The sequence below is a fragment of the Zootermopsis nevadensis genome, unplaced genomic scaffold, assembly GCF_977971745.1.
Source record: "Zootermopsis nevadensis isolate Lab colony 2312 unplaced genomic scaffold, Znev_1.0 Znev_ptg000007l, whole genome shotgun sequence".
Classification (NCBI taxonomy): Eukaryota; Metazoa; Arthropoda; class Insecta; order Blattodea; family Termopsidae; genus Zootermopsis; species Zootermopsis nevadensis.
Window position 1 is genome coordinate 12,142,970 of NW_028259139.1, and position 24,236 is coordinate 12,167,205.

Genomic DNA, 24,236 nt, shown 5'->3' on the forward strand with positions numbered 1-24,236 from the left:
GATGGGTAATTATGTTGCGAGGGAGTTTGATGTGCAGCAAAGAGGCGCCTAGCAACTGTAAAGATGTAATGGCAGGGCACTGCGCACATTCTTCTGTGTTACTGGCTGTCGTGTGTCCACGAAAACACGTGAACACTTTCAAAGATACTCACTCAGGGCCTCAATCGCGTCTCTGTTAAACGTGAAATTATCCGGTGGGGTTGCACGCCGGGATTCGAGTCCCGGCAGGGGTACGGATTTTAACTTTGTCACCACTGGATTCAGTTCTTCTGGAGTCCACCCTGCCTCCTTGCCTTGGGGTACCAGGGGCTGCTTAACAAGGGTTAAAACGGATGGAATGTGAAGCTGACTACTCATCCCCATTTAGTGCCGAGGTTAGGAATATGTGGATGTCTTTCCTTAACTCCCCATGTGCACCTCCATGGCAGCAGAGGGATTTTGGCTCTGCAGTTAATTTTTGGCGGAAAGAGAATGGAGCTCAGTGTGACGTCATCTCGTGTAAGCGGTTTTGGCAATACAACTCTTTTGAGCGCGGAAAAGCCGTGGATATTTTTGTGAGTCACTTTTCCTGCTCTGTGTGGAATAAAACTTGTCTCATTTTCGTAGAATTTCTCGTGTCTTCCGTCGAAGACCCAAATCCGGTAGGGCCGCGTTTACAGAAACCATCAAACGTTTATTTATACTTAGAACGTGATCGATCTTGTACCTCCCATTCTTTGCACGTGGTATATTCAGTTACTTTTATTTGGGGGTAATTCGGGGATAGTTGCCTCACTTATAAATTAAAAAAGTTATGTTTAATACAGCCTTCTCGAAGGTATCACCACCTTGTCGAAGGCAATCTGCCGGGTGAGGAGGCTTGCGTGCTCAAATGACCCTTAGGGCTATGCCGGCCTGAGCTTCGGCTCATGGTAGGGTCACCCAAGCCGGACAGGTCTAAGGAGATGCGCTAGACTAAGAGTGATACCCTGGTCCTCCAGGTTGGGGGTTGGGTGTAGGGCTAACAACCTTTCACCTTTAAAAAAAAAAAATATGTGTTACGAAAAAATCAACCAAGCCTCGGATCAGGACGGACTCTTTGGCACGACCACGGCAATTGAAAAAGGACATGAGATTTGGTACCTGGAACATTAGGAGCCTCTATAGGGCTGGGGCACTGAAATCAGTGTGTAGGGAATTAGGGAATTATAAGTTAGACTTAGTGGCAGTGCAGGAAGTGCGATGGGAGGGGGAGGGCACGATCCCAGTGGACAATTTTACATTTTTCTATGGAAAGGGGAATGACAATCATCAGCTAGGGACGGGTTTTTTTGTTCATAGCAGAATTAGGGCAGCAGTTAAGAGAGTAGAATTTGTTAGTGACAGGTTGTCTTACGTAATTTTGGAAGGACGTTGGTGCGACATCATTGTCCTTAATGTTCATGCCCCAACTGAAGACAAAAGCGATGATATCAAGGATAGCTTTTATGAAGAATTGGAATCAGTATTTGATACATTTGGCAAGTATCACATGAAAATTCTGCTAGGAGATTTCAATGCAAAAATTGGGAGGGAGGATGTCTTCAAACCCACAATAGGCAGCGAGAGTCTCCATGCACTTAGTAATGATAATGGCGTCAGAGCAGTGACCTTCGCTACGTCAAAAGATTTAATTGTAAAAAGTACAAAATTTCCACACCGTGATGTTCATAAATACACTTGGACTTCCCCAGATGGCAGAACACACAATCAAATAGATCATGTTTTAGTAGATAAGAGAAGGCAGACAAATGTAATTGATGTGAGATCATTCAGAGGAGCAGATTGCGACACTGATCATTATCTGGTGGTAGCAAAAGTGAGGGAGCGGCTTTCAGTAAGTAGACGAACTAAACAAAATTTTGACACAGAAAGATTTGATTTGAAAAAATTAAGTGAGGGAGAGGCAAAGGAACAATATCAAGTTGAAATTTCGAATAGGTTTCAAATTTTAGAGACAAATGAGGATAATGAAAGTGTGGACATCAACAGGGAGTGGGAAAATGTCAGAAACTGCATCAAAATTTCAGCAAAAGAGAAACTAGGATACTACAGGAGAAAGCAAAATAAACCGTGGTTTGATGAAGAATGTTCAAAATTAATAGATCGAAGGAAGCAAACAAAATTTCAATGGTTGCAGAACCCAAACAAAACAAATGCGGATAATCTATGTAACGTGAGACGTGAGGCTAGTAGAACCTTTAGGACTAAGAAAAGGGAATACCTGAAGGGCAAAATTGCTGAACTTGAGACAAATAATAAGGAAAAAAACATCAGAGACCTGTACAGAGGCATTAATAACTTTAAGAAAGGATATCAACCCCAGACTAATTTGGTAAAGGATGATAGTGGCAATTTGCTTGCAGATCCAATAAAAATTGTGAATAGGTGGAAAAATTTCTTTAGCGAGCTCTTAAATGTTCATAATACTGGTGATATTAGACAGATTAAAATGCATACAGCTGAACTGTTGGTGCCAGAACCTAGCTTAGATGAAGTGGAACTAGCCATTGGGAAGTTGAAAAGTTATAAATCTCCAGGAATTGATCAGATTCCGGCCGAATTAATTAAAGCAGGTGGCAAAGGGTTGCATATGAGGATCCATAAGCTTATTCAGTTAATTTGGGATAAGGAAGAGATGCCACATCAATGGAAGGAATCCATAATTATTCCTATTTATAAGAAGGGGGACAAGACTGAGTGTGGTAATTACCGAGGAATATCGCTGCTATCAACCTCATACAAAATTCTATCCAACATTCTTTTGGCAAGATTAACCCCATATGCGAATGAAACTATTGGGGATCATCAGTGTGGGTTCAGACGAAACAGATCAACGATTGATCAGATCTTTTGCATTCGTCAGATACTAGAGAAAAAATGGGAGTTCGGTGGGACTGTACATCAGTTATTTATAGATTTCAAAAAAGCCTATGACTCTGTGAAGAGAGAAGTGCTATATAATATTCTTATTGAATTTGGTATACCAAAGAAGCTAGTGGGTCTAATAAAAATGTGCTTAAATGAAACCTGCAGCAAAATTCGAGTAGGTAAATATGTATCTGAGACATTCCTCATCAAGAACGGTCTAAAACAAGGAGATGCTTTGTCTCCCTTGCTCTTTAACTTTGCGCTAGAATACGCCATCAGGAAGGTCCAAGGTAGGCAGGAGGGTTTGCAATTGAACGGGACACATCAGCTATTGGCATATGCTGATGATGTTAATTTATTGGGGGACGATATAAATACAATAAAGAGGAACGCAGAAGTTTTACTAGAGGCTGGTAGACAAGTGGGGCTGGAAGTAAATTCAGAAAAAACTAAGTACATGTTAGTATCTCGTCATCAGAAGACAGGCGGGCAAAATTATCTTAGGGTAGCTAATAAATCCTTTGAAAGGGTTACAAAGTTCAAATATTTGGGAACAACAATAACAAATCAAAATGATACTTGTGAGGAAGTTAGGAGGAGACTAAATTCCGGAAATGCTTGCTACTTCTCAGTCCAAAATATTTTGTCTTCCCGTCTGATTTCTAAGAACCTGAAAATTAAAGTATACAAAACAATAATCTTGCCTGTTGTTTTGTATGGGTGCGAAACATGGTCTCTCACTCAGAGGGAGGAACACAGATTGCAGGTGTTTGAGAATCGGGTGTTGAGGAGGATATTTGGGCCTAAGAGGGAAGACGATGGGGCGTGGAGAAAACTGCACAATGACGAGCTTAAAAATCTGTACTGCTCCCCCAGTATTGTGAGGGTGATTAAGTCGAGAAGAGTGAGATGGGCGGGACATGTAGCGCGCATGGATGGGACAAGAGGTGTGCACCGGGTACTGGTTGGGAAACCTGAAGGGAAGAGACCGCTGGGGAGACCTAGACGTAGATGGGAGGATAATCTCAGGCGGGATCTATCCGAGATAGGAGTTGAAGGAAACTGGATTTTGTTGGCCCAGGACAGGGTCCGGTGGAGGGCTTTGGTTAATTCGGTGATGAACCTTCGGGTTCGGTAAGCCATCTAGTTAGTTAGTTAGTTATGTTTAATACAGGCCTATTTATATAAAATTTCTCTCATACGATATACAATAAACAAATAAATTGTGAATTATTATATTGTTATATATATGAACACCGCACACACTAAAGTAAGGAATTATTGTTCTCATCTCCCCTCCCCCTTAGTTTCGGAGTGATGCCAAATTAAACTTTAAGAATTACGTACGCTTATCTTGCAACTGTTTTAAAATCTTTTAACTTGTGTTGGGTTTTGTGACGTCCTTCCACACTTCTCACAGATCTGTTTCCTCTTGCAGTCTACATTTATCTTTTTTTTACGTTTTAGAGTATCATATTCTGTTTCCTTCACCAAATATTATTAGGAGAATAAAATTAATGAGGTTGAGATGGGTGGGGCATGTAGAATATACGGCAGAGATTATCGTTTCGTTCAAAATTTTAGTCCGAAAACCTGGACGAATGAGACTACCTGAAAGAAATGGCATTGGATTAAAGATAATATTAAAATGGGTCTAAGGAAATACTGTATGCAGGTGTGAACTGGATTGATCTGACTATGGATAATGTGCAGAGCTCTTATGAATTTTATAAAATGATTTTATGAAATGTCAGGAAGCTAAAGGACAACAGCTTTGTTTCCTAAGAGTTAACATAACACGACGACGTGTGGAACAGCCAACTCGAATTAAGTAGCTGCACATAGCAATTTGTTTCAGACATATATTAAATGGAAGCAGAGAATCTTATTTTGCTGCTGGTAACGGATATCAACTGCTTGAAGTTGGGGGATTAAAATAAGGGTCGGAAGATTTTCCGTGTTGTGTCAAAACAAGGCGGAAACACAAGACAGATAGTTCGGTGTCTGTGATCGAAAATTAAACATCGTGCGAGATATATTGAAAACTGCGGAGGAGCAGGAGAGGGGGTGGATAGTGCTTTGCGTCACGTGATCTCATCCCCCGACGCGTCAAAGCAGTAACAACCCTCTCTCTCAAACACACACACACACACACACACACACACAGAGTTTAAATTACTGGCATAACAAGACAGACGTATCCAGCAGGTTAACACAGCGGCATGGTGCACATCGGATATAGTGACAGCCTTTTCATGGTTCTTCCAACACAGGACCTTAAAATCGGCCACGGTCGTTCCCCTTCTTGTCCATCATTCGTTGAAATTCTCTCATATGATTTCCCTGACCGAACAAAAAACAGATCTCTGTCAGTCTGACATGAATTGTACATTTCCGGTCTTGTTCCATTAGCAAACCGCAGCAACGAACGTGAGCTTTGTGTATTAATAAACAAAAATGTTACCAGCAACTTGAATTCCGCGACTGGGCAGACGTCATTACGGTTTAATTTCGGTCGCTAACTGATGCAAGGTCATAGCACCCGTTGCCTAAAGTATTCCTTTTAATTGTATTTTTGTTCGAGTTTATTCAATCATATTTTAACAAAATTCGTACATGCTGTTAGTTGGGGGGGGGGGGGGATCCTCCACGTTGGCCTGTAAATAAATGTGGGTCGTGAAGCGAAACGCCCACTAGCTCATATCTGTATTTCATTACAATCAAACACCGTTTGATCAACATGATGTGATTTGTATGCTCTTTTTTATCTTTTTTTTCGAAAAGAACGGAGAGAAATAAAAAAAAATCTGTATTGGTCCATGTGCAAACTACAAACCGACACCCCCTCCCCAATTTACTGTGTATCTCGCTACCTGCTTTCAAAGCGGCGCCAACAAGGCCTCTTTTGTTTACATGCAATGGATAATCAATTCGTATTGGAATCTATCAATTTTGTTCTTCGGTTGCTATGGTTATTCGAGCCTTGTAATAATATTTTTAAACGTAGTATCGTAGATTAGCAAAGCATTTCAGTTCATGCATAAGCACAGATTGAGCTGATGAAAATTTGCAGTTGATTGTTTTATATTCCTTGCTATGGCGGAACACGGCTGCTTTACTGGATGGATGACTTCTGCAGGGCCTGTGCATACCATTGTATCTGCCAATCAAAATTGCTTACTGCGTTTACATACATGAAATATGCACACATAATAACATACGTCAATCAAAACTTTGTCAAACACATCAGTTAAGCGAGTGGGTGAATGAGAGAGTATTAAACAAACTATGACCATACCCTTTTATCAATCAACATCGCATTTCTGCACCCCCTCCCCCAACACAGGGGGCAGCGCTTTGTATCCAGCACACATTGAGTGAGGTCTGTCATTTTGCAGCCAACCAGAGGTCTTCCGCGTGTGTTTGTGCACTTCTTTGTTTACGTCATCACACAGATTCATATTGCACGGCGCACGGAACTAAACTGTCCTATATCCGGCCACACTTGTCGGTTTAGTTCCGTTCAGGACAACTGAAACGTCGGTAAACGTCGACCATTTTTAAGCAATTTCGTATGGGTGTGAAACTTGGTCTGTCATCTCGAAGTGAAATCACACATCAGTGGTAGGATTTGAGGTTTTCATGGCGATGAGTTTGAAGCAGAATTATAAAAAGAATATCTGGATGTAGAGGGACAAACTAAAATGAATGGAGAAAATTACACAATGAGTAACTTTACAATTTATACTCCTTACCTAATATTGTCAGGGAACTCAAATTAAGGTTAATGGATGCGCAGGGCATATAGCACGCATGAAGAATAAGACTTGTTTGGCTACAAAATTATGTAGTTTTTTCTGTATCCATTTTGCGTTGTAGTTCTTATAGCTCAGTGATCTGTTAGCTCTAAGACTATAAAAGTTCCCTTAGCATCAGTCATTTACAAACACCGTTCAAAGGAACGTGAATCATAAAACATTTGCCTTAGAAGAAGCTTTGACGACGTGCTATTTTATAGCTCATAAATGCGTAGAAAACAATGAGACGACCAACATTCTGATGTCTTTAAAACAACGAAGGTCAGATATTAACCCAAGACTGGAATAACAGCAACATTATAATTAAAATTCACTCAAGCAGTGGTATTTTGGTGCATTTCCACTCTGTAAAACACCGACTGATATAAAATTTGAAGCTTTCACGCCAAATGTTAACAATGAAATCTTATCCGGCTAACAAGTGTGTGAAAATGGAGTTCTTTTCGGACGTGTCGGAAATTTTATGCTCCCCTTATCAGAGACAGATCTGACGGCCTCTAAAACTGTGAAGACGTCGGTGATGGTCTCGAGCCATGAAAATGAAGACACTGTATTCCTCCGAAACGTACCCACCAAGAAGTACATATATCATCACAACTCAAAAACCAATTCTGACCCCCAGAGTTTGACATGGTGACCAACGGGTAGTCGCGTCACTCGTCACATCAATCCTCTGATGATGGAAGCAACGACAGTAGGCGAAACGTCGAAAATAACTCCATTCTCACACACATGTTGGTCCGAGAAGACATCATTGTAAAGATTATGCGAGAAAGTCTGAGAGATAGGCCTGTTTTTCGAGATGTGTGTTGCGGGATGCTGTCAATAGCTCCTGATACGTAGGCTATAAGCATTCTCAGTTTCGCCTTGTCCGTAAACCGAAGTGAAAAATTCGGAGTAAGTAACTCGATGGAACACAGTCCTTGAGAAGTTAAACAAGAGATATCTCCAAAGCTGAACCTATTAAGCGTGCTGTGTCATAAAAGATACTTCGTGTACAACAAATTCTAACTATATAGCAAATTATGTGTAAGCTTAAAATTCTGAACGTGACAGAATTACGACGGATGCTGTATTAAACACAATAAATGCATATATAAAACATAGGCAACACGCAACTGCGATAAATGCAAGTTGCAGGACCATTATTAACACTACCAATACACCCTAAACACGCTTGCAGTTTCCCCCCACCCCACATCCAATTCAACGTAAAATCCGTATTGTCATTTTTAAATAACTCGTTTAATTTTTATTGACATTTTTTTGAATAAATGCAATATAATTTCACATTTCTGTAATTCGTATGATAGAAGCCTATTGTTTTATTATTATAAATAAAAATACACAATAATATTGTTAACATTTTCCTGAATGTCTGCATTGACGTATAAGCTCATAATGATTTATAGTACTGTAACAAAAATAACGTATCCCATGGCGACCAGAGACGGATGATTCCAGCCAGAAAACCATGCGAATTAGTTGAACGCTGAAGTCTGCGTGGTGTGGTCGGACGTAACAACTGGTCGAGCAGTTCACAGGTAACATTGCAGTGTTCGTATTTACAACTTTTCTCACATGTTAGAAAATTATTAACCTGTTAAATTACAGTGATAACTTTTATTTACCAGCCGTTTTAACATTCAATAACTCTTTATTTTGCCCATAGAATTTATGAATGTGTTTCGTAATGGTGACGCGAGGTGTTTTCTTTAGGTAAGGTCTGAGTTCATAAATATTATTTAAATTAACTTTGTTTCAAGGGGTCAAGGTGATCATTTGTAAAGTCTTCACGGCGGTGAGTCTCAAGATTTCTGTCTTCTGGGTTGTTGCGCCGTGTAGTCTGGTAAAAGTTATAGCCCTGATGATGGAGGCAGCAAGGGCCTCTGAAATGTCTGTAAACTTCTACCAGACTACACGACGCAACGACCCAGAAGACAGCCATCTTCGCCTCGACTGAAGTAGTTTAACGTTGGGCCTTGTTAAATCTTAACGTGTTTGTTGGATGGCAAAATTTTTCGAAGACAATGAAATATATATATATATATAATAAGGAAATACGTAAAACTGATCTCAGGATAAACACAGAAGAATTTAAGTGGTGTTGGTTTCAATTTCGGACATTGTCTGTCTCTTCCTTTCTATCAGAGTAGAGTGAATGTGTGAGTTAATTATTCAACATGTGACATGACAGAAAGAGCCTACTTGCAAGACCCAGGTTTAGATGGAATAACATTATACTTAATATTAAACAAAATAATATAATGTGAGTATGTGTTCTGGTTTTGAATTTTGTTGCTGAATGTAAGACATTGACGGGCGGATTCGTGAGGACCTAAATATATCTATGCTACATCCGTCAGAGATCGTCCGGATATTTGGCCTCCCGGAAAACGATCCACAATTCCAGAGTGCATTAGTTCACTGTCTGCTGACCGCGTTCGGAACAGTGGCCACAGAGCAATGAGGGATAGATAGCTAGCTGAAGATGCCAAGTACAGAACGTCCTAAAACACCCACAACTCAAAACTGAAAGCTTCATTGTTATATATAGGCTATTGGTAAATAAATATTAGGGCGGCCGCGTTACCGCTTATGTTAAAAATCCACCCCCTCCCCGTTTCAATATATTCATATAAACTCTTCGAATGTTGCGCCATTGATTAACAAGAATAAAAACAGTTGAATTGTTTGGTACAGCATCATGGAAGTTGGCCTTAATGCCATTTTAACCGCTTCATACGACTGCGTTCGGAAATAACGTTCAACAATGAATACGCGCTGTACTGAACAAGGGATATGAAAAAATCGCGAATTATTGGGGTGAGAGTCCAGTGTTGCCACTGGGCATTGAGCAAATTGAAATTTCCCCACCACACTAACAAAACATTTACCTTAAAACTAGTGGTTGTGTGATTTTTGGTGCAGAATGTACAAAGCTGTTTACTTTGCACAAAACAGCAATATTTGATGTCTCGCGGTAGCCTCTAATGTTTACACCTGTGTAAGAAAAATATGTGTGTGATGGGTATGTTCGCTGGTCTGTTATACCACAAATACAGGACACGTAGGGGAGGGGATCCACTGTACATCACGTGACGTGGAACATGACGTTTACTGCTGTGTCGCATCGAAGGACCGCGAATGTGGACGACAATATTCGCCCTACAGGATCACCGAGGGTGGGTAGGGGTGCAACAGATTTATTGGTGTTCTGTCACCCTTTCGAGGGAGGATTTTTGTTATTAGGTCTTTCCTTCCACCAGATGATGCGTTCTAGCTACTTGGTTAGTTACCAATTTACCTTGCTCGTAATCTGAATGTATGACTCTGGCAGTCTGCAGTTCCACGTCTTCGGGTTAAAGTGTTAATTGGACGAAGTTCAAGGTATTATCTAACATTTTAAAAGTTACATCACCAGAACTACAGAAGAATTTCGATTAAATTTGGTGTCGAAGGTCTCCGTTAAATTTAGTCTGTTAACCTTCATCTTGTTTAACATCGACCTAATGTAACTGCTTCACAAGTACCAGTAATCTCATTTTTATAAGATAATGATGCGAAGTTTTCACTGATATAAAATACTGATAGTTGTTTTCCGCCGTGAGATGTATGTGGTTACTAACATTACGCAGTGACGTATTGATTCCGTCTTCTGGATAAACGACCTAAAAGACAGCACGACGTTACAACCCAAAACCCACTTTAAATTTTTTATATAAACATGAGTTTCATCGTATCACAAAATTGGTACGTAATAAATATATCTCTAAGGAAGGTCTACACCAGGGGTGGCCAACCCGCGCCCCGCGGGCCGCATGTGGCCCGCCTTGAACATTTTTCCGGCCCGCGAGATTCATCACACTTTTACAAAATATATTTATTTTATAATGGCCAAAGTAGTGAAAACCAATGTATTAAAAAAATACATTATTTGTGCATCCATATATTCAAAAATTATCTGTCGAAATTATGAGAAAAAATTAACTTTGATTTTAAAATAATATTCTTGCGAATATATGACAGATATTGCCTGTTTTATTCATGAGTTTACAGTTATGAGTTCGCCAATTACGATGTGCAAATACCCAAATTGAGATCGATTTGCAAAAGCTAAGTGAAAGAGTGGAGAAACAAATATCGCACTAGTAAAATAAATATTTTTTAATGATTTCATTATTTTTATTTCATTCATATTTATATATTTTTTATATTTAATTTTTAGTGCTATATATTTCTTTACAATGTACGCTTAGTATCATTATTATTATATTATCTATGTTTACATGTAAGAATAATAGTAAACACAATAATAATAACTCATTATGTTTCAATTTTTCACTCCAAAAAAATGTCTATAGTGTATCTAAATCTAATATGGGGATATATAATTTTATATGTGGCCCGCGGAGTTATGATGCATTTCCAAAGTGGCCCGAAAGATCATTTGGGTTGGCCACCCCTGGTCTACACCATCTGAAGATAGCTGTCTTCTGGGTTGTTGCGCCGCGTAGTCTGGTAGATGTTTACCGAGGTTCTTGCTGCCTCCATCATCAGAGCGCTAATCGGCCCTGATGATGGAGACAGCAAGGACCTCTGAAACGTCGGTAAACTTCTACCAGACTACACGGCGCAACAACCCAGAAGACAGCCATCTTCAGATTCAAAGCCGTGTAAACCTCAAATCTTACGTCTACACCTTCTATTTTAAACAATTTCCATGTGGTGAATATGTAATTAAATACAGTCAGGCTTAGAAATAAGTTCTGACCTCATGTTGTGTAACTGATTTTGCAGGAGTAGATTTGTGTATTCAATAATAGAATTTAATCTGCAGTCATTAAACATAGGGGACAACAGGGTGTGTAGGATTGGAAATAACGCATCTAGAAGATAAAATATAGGCCTATACGTTCAACTGAAAGCAGAACACAATTATCTACCATTGTTCCTTTTTACTACGGACATTTTTTGCATTTAAAACAAAGCATAGATTATTTTAGCATCAATTAATAACTCCTAACACATTGTCTTTGTTTTATCTCGCGAACAAATGACATTTAAATGCGTGACAGCTTGGCAATGTATGTATGAGGATGACGTGGGATGTACGGTAGTTGAGAAGTTCGGTCGACATTGCGAAGAGCAAAATTTATAGCAACGAAGGGAAGATGTTGATAACAAAGCAATAACGGAAGGCGGAGAGAAATGTAATATCGGGTCTATATAGCACTGTGCCAAGAAGCTTCAGTGGAAATCTTTTAAAGACATGTTTCTTCTTAAATTGCGCCTCAGAATACCTACCATTTTGACTTCCGGCTTCAGGCTTAATGCCCTGTGAAACCTGCAGTTGTTTATGAAGTTTCTGTACATGAACTATTAACAAAAGAAATGAGGTTACATTTTTATAAATTACTTTTTAGAACTATATGTCGTTATAGTCCTTTAGAGCCCAGTGGTAACTATATGTACCACCAGCTTTAACGATCAGTAACTCCCTGGTAGCAGGGCCCGCAGGTTCAACACCGACAACACCAAAGCCCACGATCCTAAGATGCGCCTTGATATTATCCTCCCGTCTCCTTCTTGATCTGCCCAGTGGTCGTTTTCCAGGATTCCCTACCAAAATTCTGTATGCACCCATTGCCACTTCCCCATGCGTGTTACATATCCAGCCCATCGGTGCCTCCTATATTTTCAATATCCTCAATATGCTAGGTGACCAGTACAATTCACGCAGTTCCTCGTTATGTAGTAGTCTAAATTTCCTACTTATTTCATCCCTCCTAGATCTAAATATCCTCCTGAGCACCTTGTTTTCAAACACTTGTAATTTACATTCTTCCTTCAAGGTAAGAGACCATGTTTCACAACCATGCAAGCCAACAGGCAAAATTACTGTTTTATATATCTTGATTTTTAGTGTTTTGGATAGTAAACGAGATGAATCGAAAAAACTAGCGTCTCCTGGATTATTCTACTCTTAATTTCATCACGGACCTAATTTATATTTGTTATTGTTGTTCCCAGATACTTAAATCTTGAAACATTTTCAAATGATGTGTTACTTATAATTATGTTCCGCCCTTGTTGCTGAAGTTGATCCCGTATTATGCTCATGTATTTAGTTTTATACTCTTTTAATATTATCCTCTCATCTACGCCTAGGTTCCGACTTACAAGTATCACTTTGTTGTCCCCTGAACTCTTCGTCCTTGGGAACTTTGTTATCGAAAATGGTAATTTTAAAGTTATTACTCGTATGTTGTCTTTGGTTTAACATTTCTAATAAACTTGAAGAGGCACAGATTCGTTTCAGACTAAATATACAAAATGTATTCGCGTTCAAATTAAACGAAAAAATTGAGCATCTTGATGCGGGAGGGCGTCACGTGGTGTCGGGGGGGGGGGGGGGGTAAGTTAGAATGTTTTTACCGCAAATCGGGAGAATTACACGACGGATTTTGGGTTCGCTGAACCAAGCTGAGGGTGTCTGCGGCTGCAGAGATACAGAGGCAGAGCGGGGCGGGGATGAACACGCATTCAAGTTCCAACCCCTCGGAAGTGTAACACAAAAGGACTTCTCGTACAACCTCATCCCTCAGAAGCAAACCATCACTCAATTAAAATTAAACGGCATCAATTATTTACAGTTTTGTGTAATTTCATTTTGACAAAGCTCTGAGATCCTCCCCTGCGCTCCGGGCGTGTGTACATAGAAAGCTGGGTACAGCGGCGGGCTGCATAATCAGTGTTCCCTCTGAGCGAAATAGCTGCGGTTACCAGGATGGCCAAACAAAGTAGTTTGCTTCATTTCCAGCGTAAGAATTGTCTTCGACTTGCCTATACACAACTAGAATTTTACGTCAGGTTTCCGTGGAGATACAAGTTTAGATTTTTATCTTCTTTTTGATTAGATAACCTAAAGAGATAAGCATCACTTATGAGTAATAAAAACTTCTCGGGCAATCAGCCGCGTCAACTGGTTACTGTAGTAAACCGACGTTTCGGGGAACCAACTCTTGTCTTCATCATCAGGGTTCTGATGTGACTGGATACCTCGGAAGTCAGAACCCTGATGATGAAGACAGAGTTCCCCGAAACGTCGGTTTACTACGGTAACCAGTTGACGCTGCTGATTGCCCGAGAAGATTTTATTGATTGTACTCGCCGCGAAAGTCTCAAATCCTATATCACTTATGAGGTTTACGTAGAACCGAGATATCATAAGTAAAGAGGAATACAATAATGACAAACTTAAAGAACGAGAATATAAAAACGCAACGGAGAATAAAATAAATTAAGAGACGAAGAAGAAGCTTGAAAATGGGAAGGAGAAATGATAAAACTTCAAAAATTACTTGCTATGAGAAGCCGGAAAGTGGTTTTCTAATTAATAAAAAGGTGTCTCGTACAGACAGTAGCAGTGTGCGCAGAATCATTGCGCAGTGTAACTACTCCCTTATATTTCCGCAGCGGATAGAACATCCAACATCTGTTTTTGATTGTTAGCAGAGTTGTAACAAGTTGTTTCATCAAGCAGTAGATTATCAGCGTCATAAATAACGAAAATCATGAGGGAAGGGACAGGAGATGCATTGAGGGAATATGATGACTCCTCCGGGGCAAATAGTAGCTGTAGACAACAAAGAATGATGACCCTAATATTTCTAGAGTCCGCCGAAAAGGACAGTGATTCAACTAATAGGAAGAATCAATTTCTTTCTCATGGCGGTCTAGTTGTCAGCGTTTCTACAATGTATCAACCATGTCCTGGGTTCAATTCTAGATCTAGGAACAGGCTGTTTTGTGGGTTCTCGTTCTCAGTCATTCAACACCAATTCTGGGATTGTATAATAAAACAGGCCACGACCACTGCAGTTCATATTCCTTGCAATTTAAAATTCGCAGTCATCCTACACATTTAAGCTGTACACCCTATGAAGTTGAGGAACGTCTTCAAATAACTCTTAAATATTAGCGGAATAATATTTAATATTGAAAATAAACAGTGCAAAAACATAAGTTGGTCTATATACCTGATGATGACTACAATGTAGCCGAAACATATAGCCTAAATAAGACAAACACTGTAGTGGAAATGGGTGTGCGAGGAATGGCGATGGATCAGATACGATCCTCATACCACAATGTATTTTGAATCAAAAGCTAAGAGTTTTGTTTGAGTTTCTGCAGAGTAAGTAGACGTATGATGATCTGTGGAGGTTGTGACAGTTTCCCTGCAGCTCGAAGACTGTGGCCCCCCTCCCTTGCTTCTATTATTAATAAGCGTGCTGCACTAGACAGTCCCGTAATTGGAAAGTGTGATCAGGGGCAAAGCGGCAACTTACGACACTTCGATGTATAGTGTGTAACTGTCTGTATTCAGACAGGGGGAGTGACCATGCGACACGACGAAGTCTTCCTCAGTCAACTGACAGGCATTTACAAACATCACTTACACCTTTTGCTCCGAAATGGAAACCATAACAATTACGATTAAAATAAATTAGCGATAGCCAACAAATTTTCAGTGAGATTTTAGGTACTCGTGGTGGCGAGTGAAGATTACTGTGTTCCGGGATGTTATATGTTGTAGTCTGGTAGAAATTTACTGACATTTCAGAGGTGCTTACTGCGTCCATCACCAGGACGATGAGGCGGCAAGGACCTCTGAAACGTCTGTAAATTTCTACCAGACTACATGACGCAACATCTCAGATGATCGTCGTTTTCAAGAAACTTTGTTCTCACAAGTTCTGTTTGACACTGTTCAGTTCACACTTTTAAAACATATTTGTCTGAGATGCACTTTAATATCATCCTGTTTACGCCTGGGAAACCGAAGTCTCACAACCCCCCCCCCACACACACACACACACACACACAAACTTGCAGCTGAATCCCATTTTACCAACTCAATGCAGTTTACGTTTTAATAACATAGAATATTAATCTGAGATACAGCTTCGTATTTTCTTCCTGTCTGTACCAAATTATCCCATCTTGTCTCGTCAAGAAATAGTTTTACCTTCATGCAACTAACCAGGTATTTCTCAGCAAGTCACAAATAGTAAGCTTGACTGTTCAGAGGTGGAGGGACACGTGTCTTCCACTTACGTTATCAAACATGAAACAACAGTGTATCAGAGAACCATTGCTTGTCAACGAGATGTCGCGGGAGTGGTTTTGAAAGTGTTAAAATGAACACGCTGTCTGACTGCGGTCATACGGTTCCGAAGGATTGTTGCTTCGCAAAATGTGTTTTGTATTTTCAAAAGGGTTGCGTAGCTCTTTTAAAAATCGACGTTGTTAAGGGGGTGACTTTCGAAATGTGACAAATAAAATCAGGATCCACCCTTCTGACTGTTTCCCTCTGTGATGTTCACCCCCTGCAAGGATCTGCTAATGAGTTGTTTTGTCGCCAGAACTCTATCAGGAAGGCTGTGGGGAACAGGGCAATGCGCCTGTCTTGTGTGAGTGGGGTTATGGAAGGAAGAATTAGCGTGAATGTTTCCCTACGCTTGGCCCAGTCACTACTGAGTGGAAGGTCCATTCCGACATCTACATCAAGACAATAACCCAGCGACTATGGACTCTGCTGTAAACGTTATATCTGCCTTATAGATCGTGAAAAGCTCAGTAAAAGAAACGGGTTATGGGTTTGAGTCCTGATAGAGGCTTCTGACATTTGTATTTCAACACAATATTTATAACTGGACATAACGAATACTGGAAGTCTGGAAGTAAACTTCACCCAGCTCACCTCTGTGTAGTGCATACAAAAAAGAATGTGCGAAGCTTTGCCTCCACGTTCCCTATACATCTTCTTGGCCTAATGCCAAACGCCAGGTAGCTTTAGACGCGTAACAGAGGGAATAAATTATTCTATATTCAATTTTTTCTCTCAGTCTAGCAAAGTACGTGTTATAGAGATGAAGAAAATTCAACTGGGACCAAGGCTGAGATAACCTGCTGACTGCACCGGCCTCTCGCACACCTCAAGGACGGTGCTTTGACTGAATGACGATAAGCAGATGAGAACATAAGAAGGCCACTTGGAGTAAGATTTGGTACAAGTAAAACTCTGTCCACGATAAATCCCACACTATGTTGCGGGTAACTAACCGCAGAACACAAACAGACCCGTGGTACCAGTCAGGTTTTTGGGTGCGTAACCATCATTTTTTGACATCTCACTTTTTTTTGTCGTGTCATGTGAAAACCACAGAAAATATCCAACTTTGTGTTATTTCCAGCGAATGACAATCCCTAACCATTAATTTCGAAGCCGTTTTTCAACACCGCGAGATAGAAGTATAAAAAAACACCTCCGCGGTTAATCTTAACCCCTTAGTATTATGTGAAATAACCGAAAAAGTTTTTTTCCATATAAAAACGAGGGAAAGCGTACATCCCTGCGTTTCCATGGGCGTGTTCTTCTGATGATGTCAATAGATTTAAAAAAAACTCGGTACGGAAAAAATTGAATAGCATTTTGGACGAGAACGCCGTCTGCCGATTGCATTTAAAACCACGTACTGCACAGACTGTTAGCACAGACAACAATAGAGGGGTATGAGGTGAGAGGGGTGGAATGTGTTCTTTAAAACTTCCCGCTGATTGAGCCCACAAAAGAGGCAGAGTGTGTGTGTGTGTGGGGGGGGGGTAAAATGGGGTTCCTAAAATCCTTCACGGTGGTTTTGCTGCGTTATGGCATCTCTCGCCGAGATGTCCTGTCCGTTGTCATCCGTGATGTACCCCTGCACCGGGGCTGTTTAGGAGGTGGGGGGAAGTCAGTTTTCAGCCCTATTCTCGTAACACTTCACTTCCCGGTGCACAAAAACCTCACGTGGGGTGGATTTTTAATTTACAGTGATGCAGTGAGCCGAGTATCCGTTTACCATATTTTTGCCAGCAGGACGCAACTTGAATTGATGGAAGAGAGAAATTTATGGCACATTCTAACCAGAAATAAGTAATAAGATATCTTATTTTCATTATATATGTACATATGACGAATCATAAAATCAAAAATATATATTTATTACAAGAAATTACAACAGGTCTAACATATATGAAAGTATCAAAGAAATTGTTAGAAGGTTTGACAGTGCCTAAGCCCAATCCTTAGGCCTAATTTCAAGGTAGAAGTCAGGCAAATGTGCATTATGAAATAAGAAATGATGATGAAATTTGTATTTGAAAATTTCAAGGGAAGTGATGACTTGAAAGATGTAGGAGTAGTTGGGAGGATAATGTAACTCTCAACCGAGGACAGCTCCGACAATAACGTGACTAACTAATGGCTTTACTGTCTAGAATCGGTTCCCAGTAAGGTAACACGGTCTATTCTCTGCCACCACGTTCAGACCTATCTGAGACCCATATAGCCCTGTACACTAAAGATACCGCAGTCTTTGACTGCGAGGTTAAAGCGACCGCAGCGTGAAGCTGTTTAGAACACCAAACGGGACTTTATATCCCTCGTTTAGGCACGTAGAACTTGAAACTTGCATTTATTTAGAAGATACTGCTTTGGAATACGTGGGCCCTTCTGATAGCCAAGCTTCTGGACTCTACAACAATAGGTAATTAGTTCATGAGTTAAATATGAGTATCTATCAAAGTCATTGAATTGTAAAGCTGATTAATCATTTAGTTCGCAGCAACTAGGTAAACTACTTTAACGACCTGTAACACTGCATTTTGTTCTCCGTGCGATTTTAAGAATAAACAGCGATTATATCCTTAAACGGCGTTAATAATTTGATCTTCACAATGGTAAACTGATGTGTTTTCTTTGCGGCACGGGCTTAGTTCTAATTATTGAGATGAGCTTCTGCTTCAAAGGGTTAATTAGCATGTCGTGGGCTATTCGGGATACGATTCTAGCGTGACGTCTCTCTTGGTCTCAGTAGTTTCTGATTTACGTAATAGACTAAAAGTGTTTTACGGAAGTGCAGCTGAGCTGCAGGGCTCCCTTCTCTAAATCTCACGTGGTCTATGAAAGATGTCAGACAAAGGGAATAGAACGGTCATGTCCTCATGAGACGGGAAGAACAGTTGAGAAAGCCAAAGCAGTCTGAACAGCTCGCATGTCATTGGGCTCAAAAGAATGAAAATATCTTACACGTGTACAGTCCTAGATAAAACGCTGTTTAGATATGCGAATGTGGCAGGTTATTCACTATCGCCGTCTCCTGCCAATGTCTCCTGTTTCCTTTGCAGACGTCACGATTTCAGGAATGTCTTTGTAAACCTTAGAGTCCTTCAAGAATTCTGGTCAGACACTTCTCGGCACGAGATCTCCAAGCTCACTGTACTTGTTATCATCCGCGTTTTGTACACCCCTTCTGAGAGAGTTGTTTATATTCAGATGAAATAAAGTCATCTGTCTGCTATTCACAGTCACATCAGGGGAGGAGTACACTAGGGTTAGAACAGATCTAGGATTGGCAGCTGATGGCTTCCTGCGAAAAACAGAGCCACCGCGGCTATCTTACAAACCATCCCTTGAGGATGCGACTTTCCTTCTATAAGGAAACAGTCTCATAGCTTTTTCCATGTGACAGCTTGGAGCAGCGCGTTTCTTGGAAAGCTGCCAGTGACTCAGATGTTCAAGAAATTTCCGTCCTTTTCTCTGCTCGCGGTCAATTCAAAGAAATCTCATCACCTCTTGTGTAATCAAGAACCAATTCCTGAGCTAAACGTAGGACAGCTCTCGCGGGCCGTATTAGATTCGAGAACCCCATAATGACCGGCAATAACAAGCATTGTAAAAATCTCTTGCATTGACGGCAAAACTTTTAATGGAAGACGCTAAAATACATCATACTTTGAGGTAGCGTGCTGCATATAATTTTCTGCCTTTATTTCATCGGGGATAACCCCCATCGTCGCGACGTCTAGTAATTACTGCTCCGTATTCAACAAGAACCATCCCCCCCCCCCGCTTCCATTTAATGTATTTCAGTTGTTATTTCATCTTGTTTTAACTTTGACTTCTAGGCATTACGATTGCATAAATATAGTTTATACAAGATATATTTTTCCATCGCGTGCCAACTGTGCCACGAGGGCCACAGTTGTGAACCTGTGTTTTTATAGGCCCAACTATCACTGAGATTTAAATCAGAATAATGGTAGAAGCGCGTTAAGCTAATAATTAATGAAGCAAAAATAATTTCATGCAATCAAATCTATGTCGATTTAACGACGTTTTTCAAACGCACAGGTAAAAACAGAGTGGTAGGATTAGTGTGAATGATAAATTGGTAAGGATGTGGAAAGTATTCCGGTATTCTGCTTGAAGAGACTGAGAAAAGTCACGAAGCCATGGACCTTCTAAATATGGAGCTAACTAACTGGATCCAGTGGATCTACACCTCTTGCTGAAGCCAATCCATCCTCATACCTTACATCCATAGATCCATCTTGATGTTCCCGTCTACTCTTTTGTCTTGCAAGTGACCACTTTACAAAACGATTCCTCACTAAAATTCTGTATTAACCCCTTATCTTCCTTCACCCAAGGTAGCCAAGATTTGCTGACATGTAGCAGAGATGTTAAGTAATGAGACACTCAAGACGTCTCTACTTCTTGAGTTTTGAATTTGGGTTGAGGGGAGGGGGTTCGTTACAGAACAGTTTTTTAAAATTACTACCATACACACTCATCTGCGGCACTAATACGAGCCCCCCTGTGAAACAAATTTGACAAGATGCACTGGGGGAGATGTTCCAGACAATAGCCCAAACTCTAAAAAGAAGTCATATAATAGAATTGCCCAAGCAGTTCTCCATTATGTACGCCCATATATACACCTATTATGTACCTATAACATTACATATGTGCACAGTAGAACGGAAGTCACAGCTCGCTTCTTGGCGAGTGAAAATAAAGAACTTTAGACAAATGGCATTTCCTTTTGTTTAGGTAAGGGGGGACTTTAGAGATCACAATGCATCATTCTTATCTTCTTATAGGCTTCAACAGAAAGTCAGTACATTAAAGAAGAAGAAATCTTTACGGAGGGATTGACGACGAAGCCTTTTGAAGCGGTGGTTCAAGTATTGAGCCTTTGTGACTGACTTGTAAGAGGCATCTGGTGCGGGATGTTCATAAGGCGCACATTGATGAGTCCCGCTACGGACAGAGCAACCTTACTGGCTCAAGGCACAGTCAAAAACGGATAAATAAATTGAAGATAATGAAACAAAGGTAAATTTTTCGTTTGTGTTTATTAGCACGCCGACACGCAAATATTATCCGAATTTGATTGACTTTTCCTTTTCTGACTGTAATTTTTGATTTTTCTTTTATTGTTCCCTGATATTCGTACCTTTCGATGCAAATCTGACGTATAAAGTCTCCTGCAGTTTATTTCATAACAATAACGCAAGTAGCAACTTGTATACTTCCTTATCACCTAACATGCGTACCGGAGGTTTCAAAACACGTTTGATAACATAAGAGATATCTGTTCAGCAGGATACGTCTGGCTGTGTCGCTCCTTCGCGATGCGTCTGGGAGACTTTTGAGCCGGAACCGGGATATCCTTGATGGCTGACCGGAAACGGGGAGGCGAAAAGGGATGTGCCAATTAAGACTTCATTTTTTGATACAGAATAAGACACTGTGGTGGATCGGGTCAGCTAGCCGCCATCTTGACTTCCTAGGTCTCACAATTGGCGCTGATATCGCGAAGGGATAGTTCACACGCGGGCGCCAGAGACGGGAGTTGTAATGCGTTGCGTACGTAGCAATCCGCCGTCCGCGTGCTTGTGGATTACGCGTAAGTTTGTACAGGTCATGTTAAATGTGACAACTGAAGACATCTTATTTGATTTATTTAATAGGAGTGTCACTGAATATTTCAGAATTTTTAAATATCTGATAGAAGGAGAGGGAAAGTGTTGGTCTAGAGGCATCGAGATGACAGCCCAAACACTGGACTTCCCCCCAGCCATCGGGTGGTAATCGAACATGGTGGAAAATTGGTATTGACACAAACCAGCTATCGGATGGGCTCAATGTAATGGTGAAGTGTTGTGTTTCATATGTGGCACAGGCTAATTTTTAAATTTCACGGGAGCTTAAAAAGAATAACGAAGTTACAACTTGAGGTTTGAGGATTCCACTGTACTGACAATTCTGTCTACGGTCCTCTGGCTCTGACACTCTGTAGACAAGCAGGTGCTTACAAACGTTTCGGAGGTACGCGTTGCCTGATTCTTCAGGATACAACTATACCGTTCCTACCTTGAAGATTAAGGCAGCAGATTCCTATGAAATCGTGGTAATTACGTGCATGTACTTCTTTCTACGATAATATGGTGATAGGCTAAAAGGTTTCTTTAGTGAAGCTCAGTCAGTATAGTGACTGGCTATAGACTGGACGACCGGGGTTCGATCCCCGACTGCAGCCTCTGTGTCCAGACCGGTTCTGGGGCCCACCCAGCCTCCTATCCAATGGGTACTGGGGTCCATTCCCGGGGGTAAAGCGCGGCCGGGACGTGAAGCTGACCTCTCACCTCCGTCCAGTGCCGAGGTCACGAAAGGGTGGGAGCTATACACCTCTCCCCCAAGCGCCTACATGGCGTATAGTGGGACAACTTTACATTTTTTACTTTCCTTTTAATGAATCGAAAGTAAAATTGAGGAAGCATTGAATGTAAAAAAAGACCCTACAGTTGCAAAGAGACAGGTGTGAGATAAAGTTACGAAACATTTGTCCACGTCCAGAGGCGCTAATGATCACAGGTTCTGAAAGTGACACAGGATTAAAATTTGTTAGTTAAAAACAAGGAAAGTGACCCCTCAGTAGTGACTAGATAAGGATTTAGAAGGAGGTGGTTGTGGCCTCTATCAAGGCATCCGGTTACAGAGACTGACGTAGAACTACGAAAACAGTAGTCAGAGACAAGAATCGACTCCGGAGGTGGACAAGGGTGGCCACCGTTTATAATCGCGACCTGCGATGAAGGACGCAAAGCAGGCGAAAACACTTATTTTACCGCCTAGAAACAAGGCGAATGACAATCTCTACCTTGGTCTTCCGCGTGGTAACTTTCCTTGAGGATACCAGACAATGTACGCATTTCTCATTACCCCGATTTTTGTTGTACGTTCAGCCAATCTTATCCTATTTCATTCAATTACAGTAAGAATATTTGGTAAATATTACAAATTACGAAGATCCTCATTAAATAGGCCTAATATTTCCCACATTCTGGTTACTACTCTCGGTCTGTGTGTCCAGATGTTTCCCTCAGGACTTTTGTGTGTAGTCTGGTACTAATTTACCGACGTATCAAAGGTGCTTGCTGCCTCCATCATCAGAGCGACAGTCTCACGACAATTTAGTCGAATCCAGAAATGTAAACATTTTTAAATCCACGCAGGATTTGAAATTTTCATGACGGTAAACATGTGTGGCATTGTAGATACTGCCTTCATCTTGAGGGCTAAAGTCCACAATGCGTTACGACCCAGAACACCAACATGGAAATTCTGAATCCCACGTTACTCGAGCAAACACATAATCCCTAGCAGGCTCCAGTGCCAGTGGATTCAGGAGTGACGTAGAAGTAACCAATTAATCAAAACAATTAACCCACCAGCTACGCGACTGCAAGACGTCTAAGACAATGTCTTCAGCACGCCGTCAGATCCACACCATAGCTGTTAGGAAGTTGAAACGCGTTACAAGATAATTACCATGTCATGAAGAGAGCTCCTGATAGCCCTTCCATTTACCCCGGGGGTTCACCCCTTGTTACTACCACTACCCCCTCTCTTCGGCGGGGAGACAATATACCGGAAGTAGGTCTTTACATCCTACCCCACAGCACAACCTCGCCAGCAGAGAGCTGCCTCATCTATCACGCATTGTGACGTCACCAGCGAAGACTAAGAGATGCTACAACATTGAAACACCTTCGCGCTAAAGTGACGTATGTCATTTTAGTCAACTGATATTATATGTTTGGACAACCTACAAACATCGCACCGAACTATGAAGTGTGTTGGGAAAGTGGATGCACATATCCACGCATTCTTTTCTTTTACCGAAGGTCTCAAACATTTAACGCTTCCGTGTTCCGTAGTGTTGGGTTCAAAACTTGGTTGGAAGATATTTTGGCTGAGGATTTCGTGGTACAGGCAAGTTCTGGGATATTATTTTCAATAAGCAACATCCCTTCCATTTCATTGTTTAGATTCATCCTAAAAACTCGACGGTGTGCTTTGGATACCGGCGGTCACTGCCTTGTCGTCAAGCGTCGAGGTCTATGGCTAACGGGAGAGGCGAGAACAGTCCTGGACAGTGACTGAGTGTCGGATACCCTGTTGTGATAACACCCTCACGGCCATTCTTCAGCCCTTTGTGCCGGCAGACACCGGGGGTGCAGTACTGTTTAAAATCCCCCCACCTAGCCAGTGGAGAGCCACATCTCTGCACGCGATCAGAATTCTTTAAAATGGACCTCTTTCTGGGCAGTGGCGTCACTGGGTTTCATCAA

The 24,236-nt window shown here is 41.0% G+C and overlaps 1 protein-coding gene and 1 long non-coding RNA gene across 3 annotated transcripts in view; one reads left to right on the forward strand and one right to left on the reverse strand.

Annotated features, from left to right (window-relative positions):
- LOC110831782 (transcription factor hamlet) overlaps positions 1-24,236 on the forward strand; it is a 189,529-nt gene that overhangs the window by 57,593 nt on the left and 107,700 nt on the right. The window lies entirely within an intron of this gene.
- The window catches only part of LOC147874613 (uncharacterized), a 202,205-nt gene continuing 183,155 nt past the window's right edge, over positions 5,187-24,236 (reverse strand). Inside the window, exon 3 of the long non-coding RNA XR_015533933.1 lies at positions 5,187-5,232. This is a non-coding gene — a long non-coding RNA (uncharacterized LOC147874613). The remainder of the gene's footprint in view (positions 5,233-24,236) is intronic.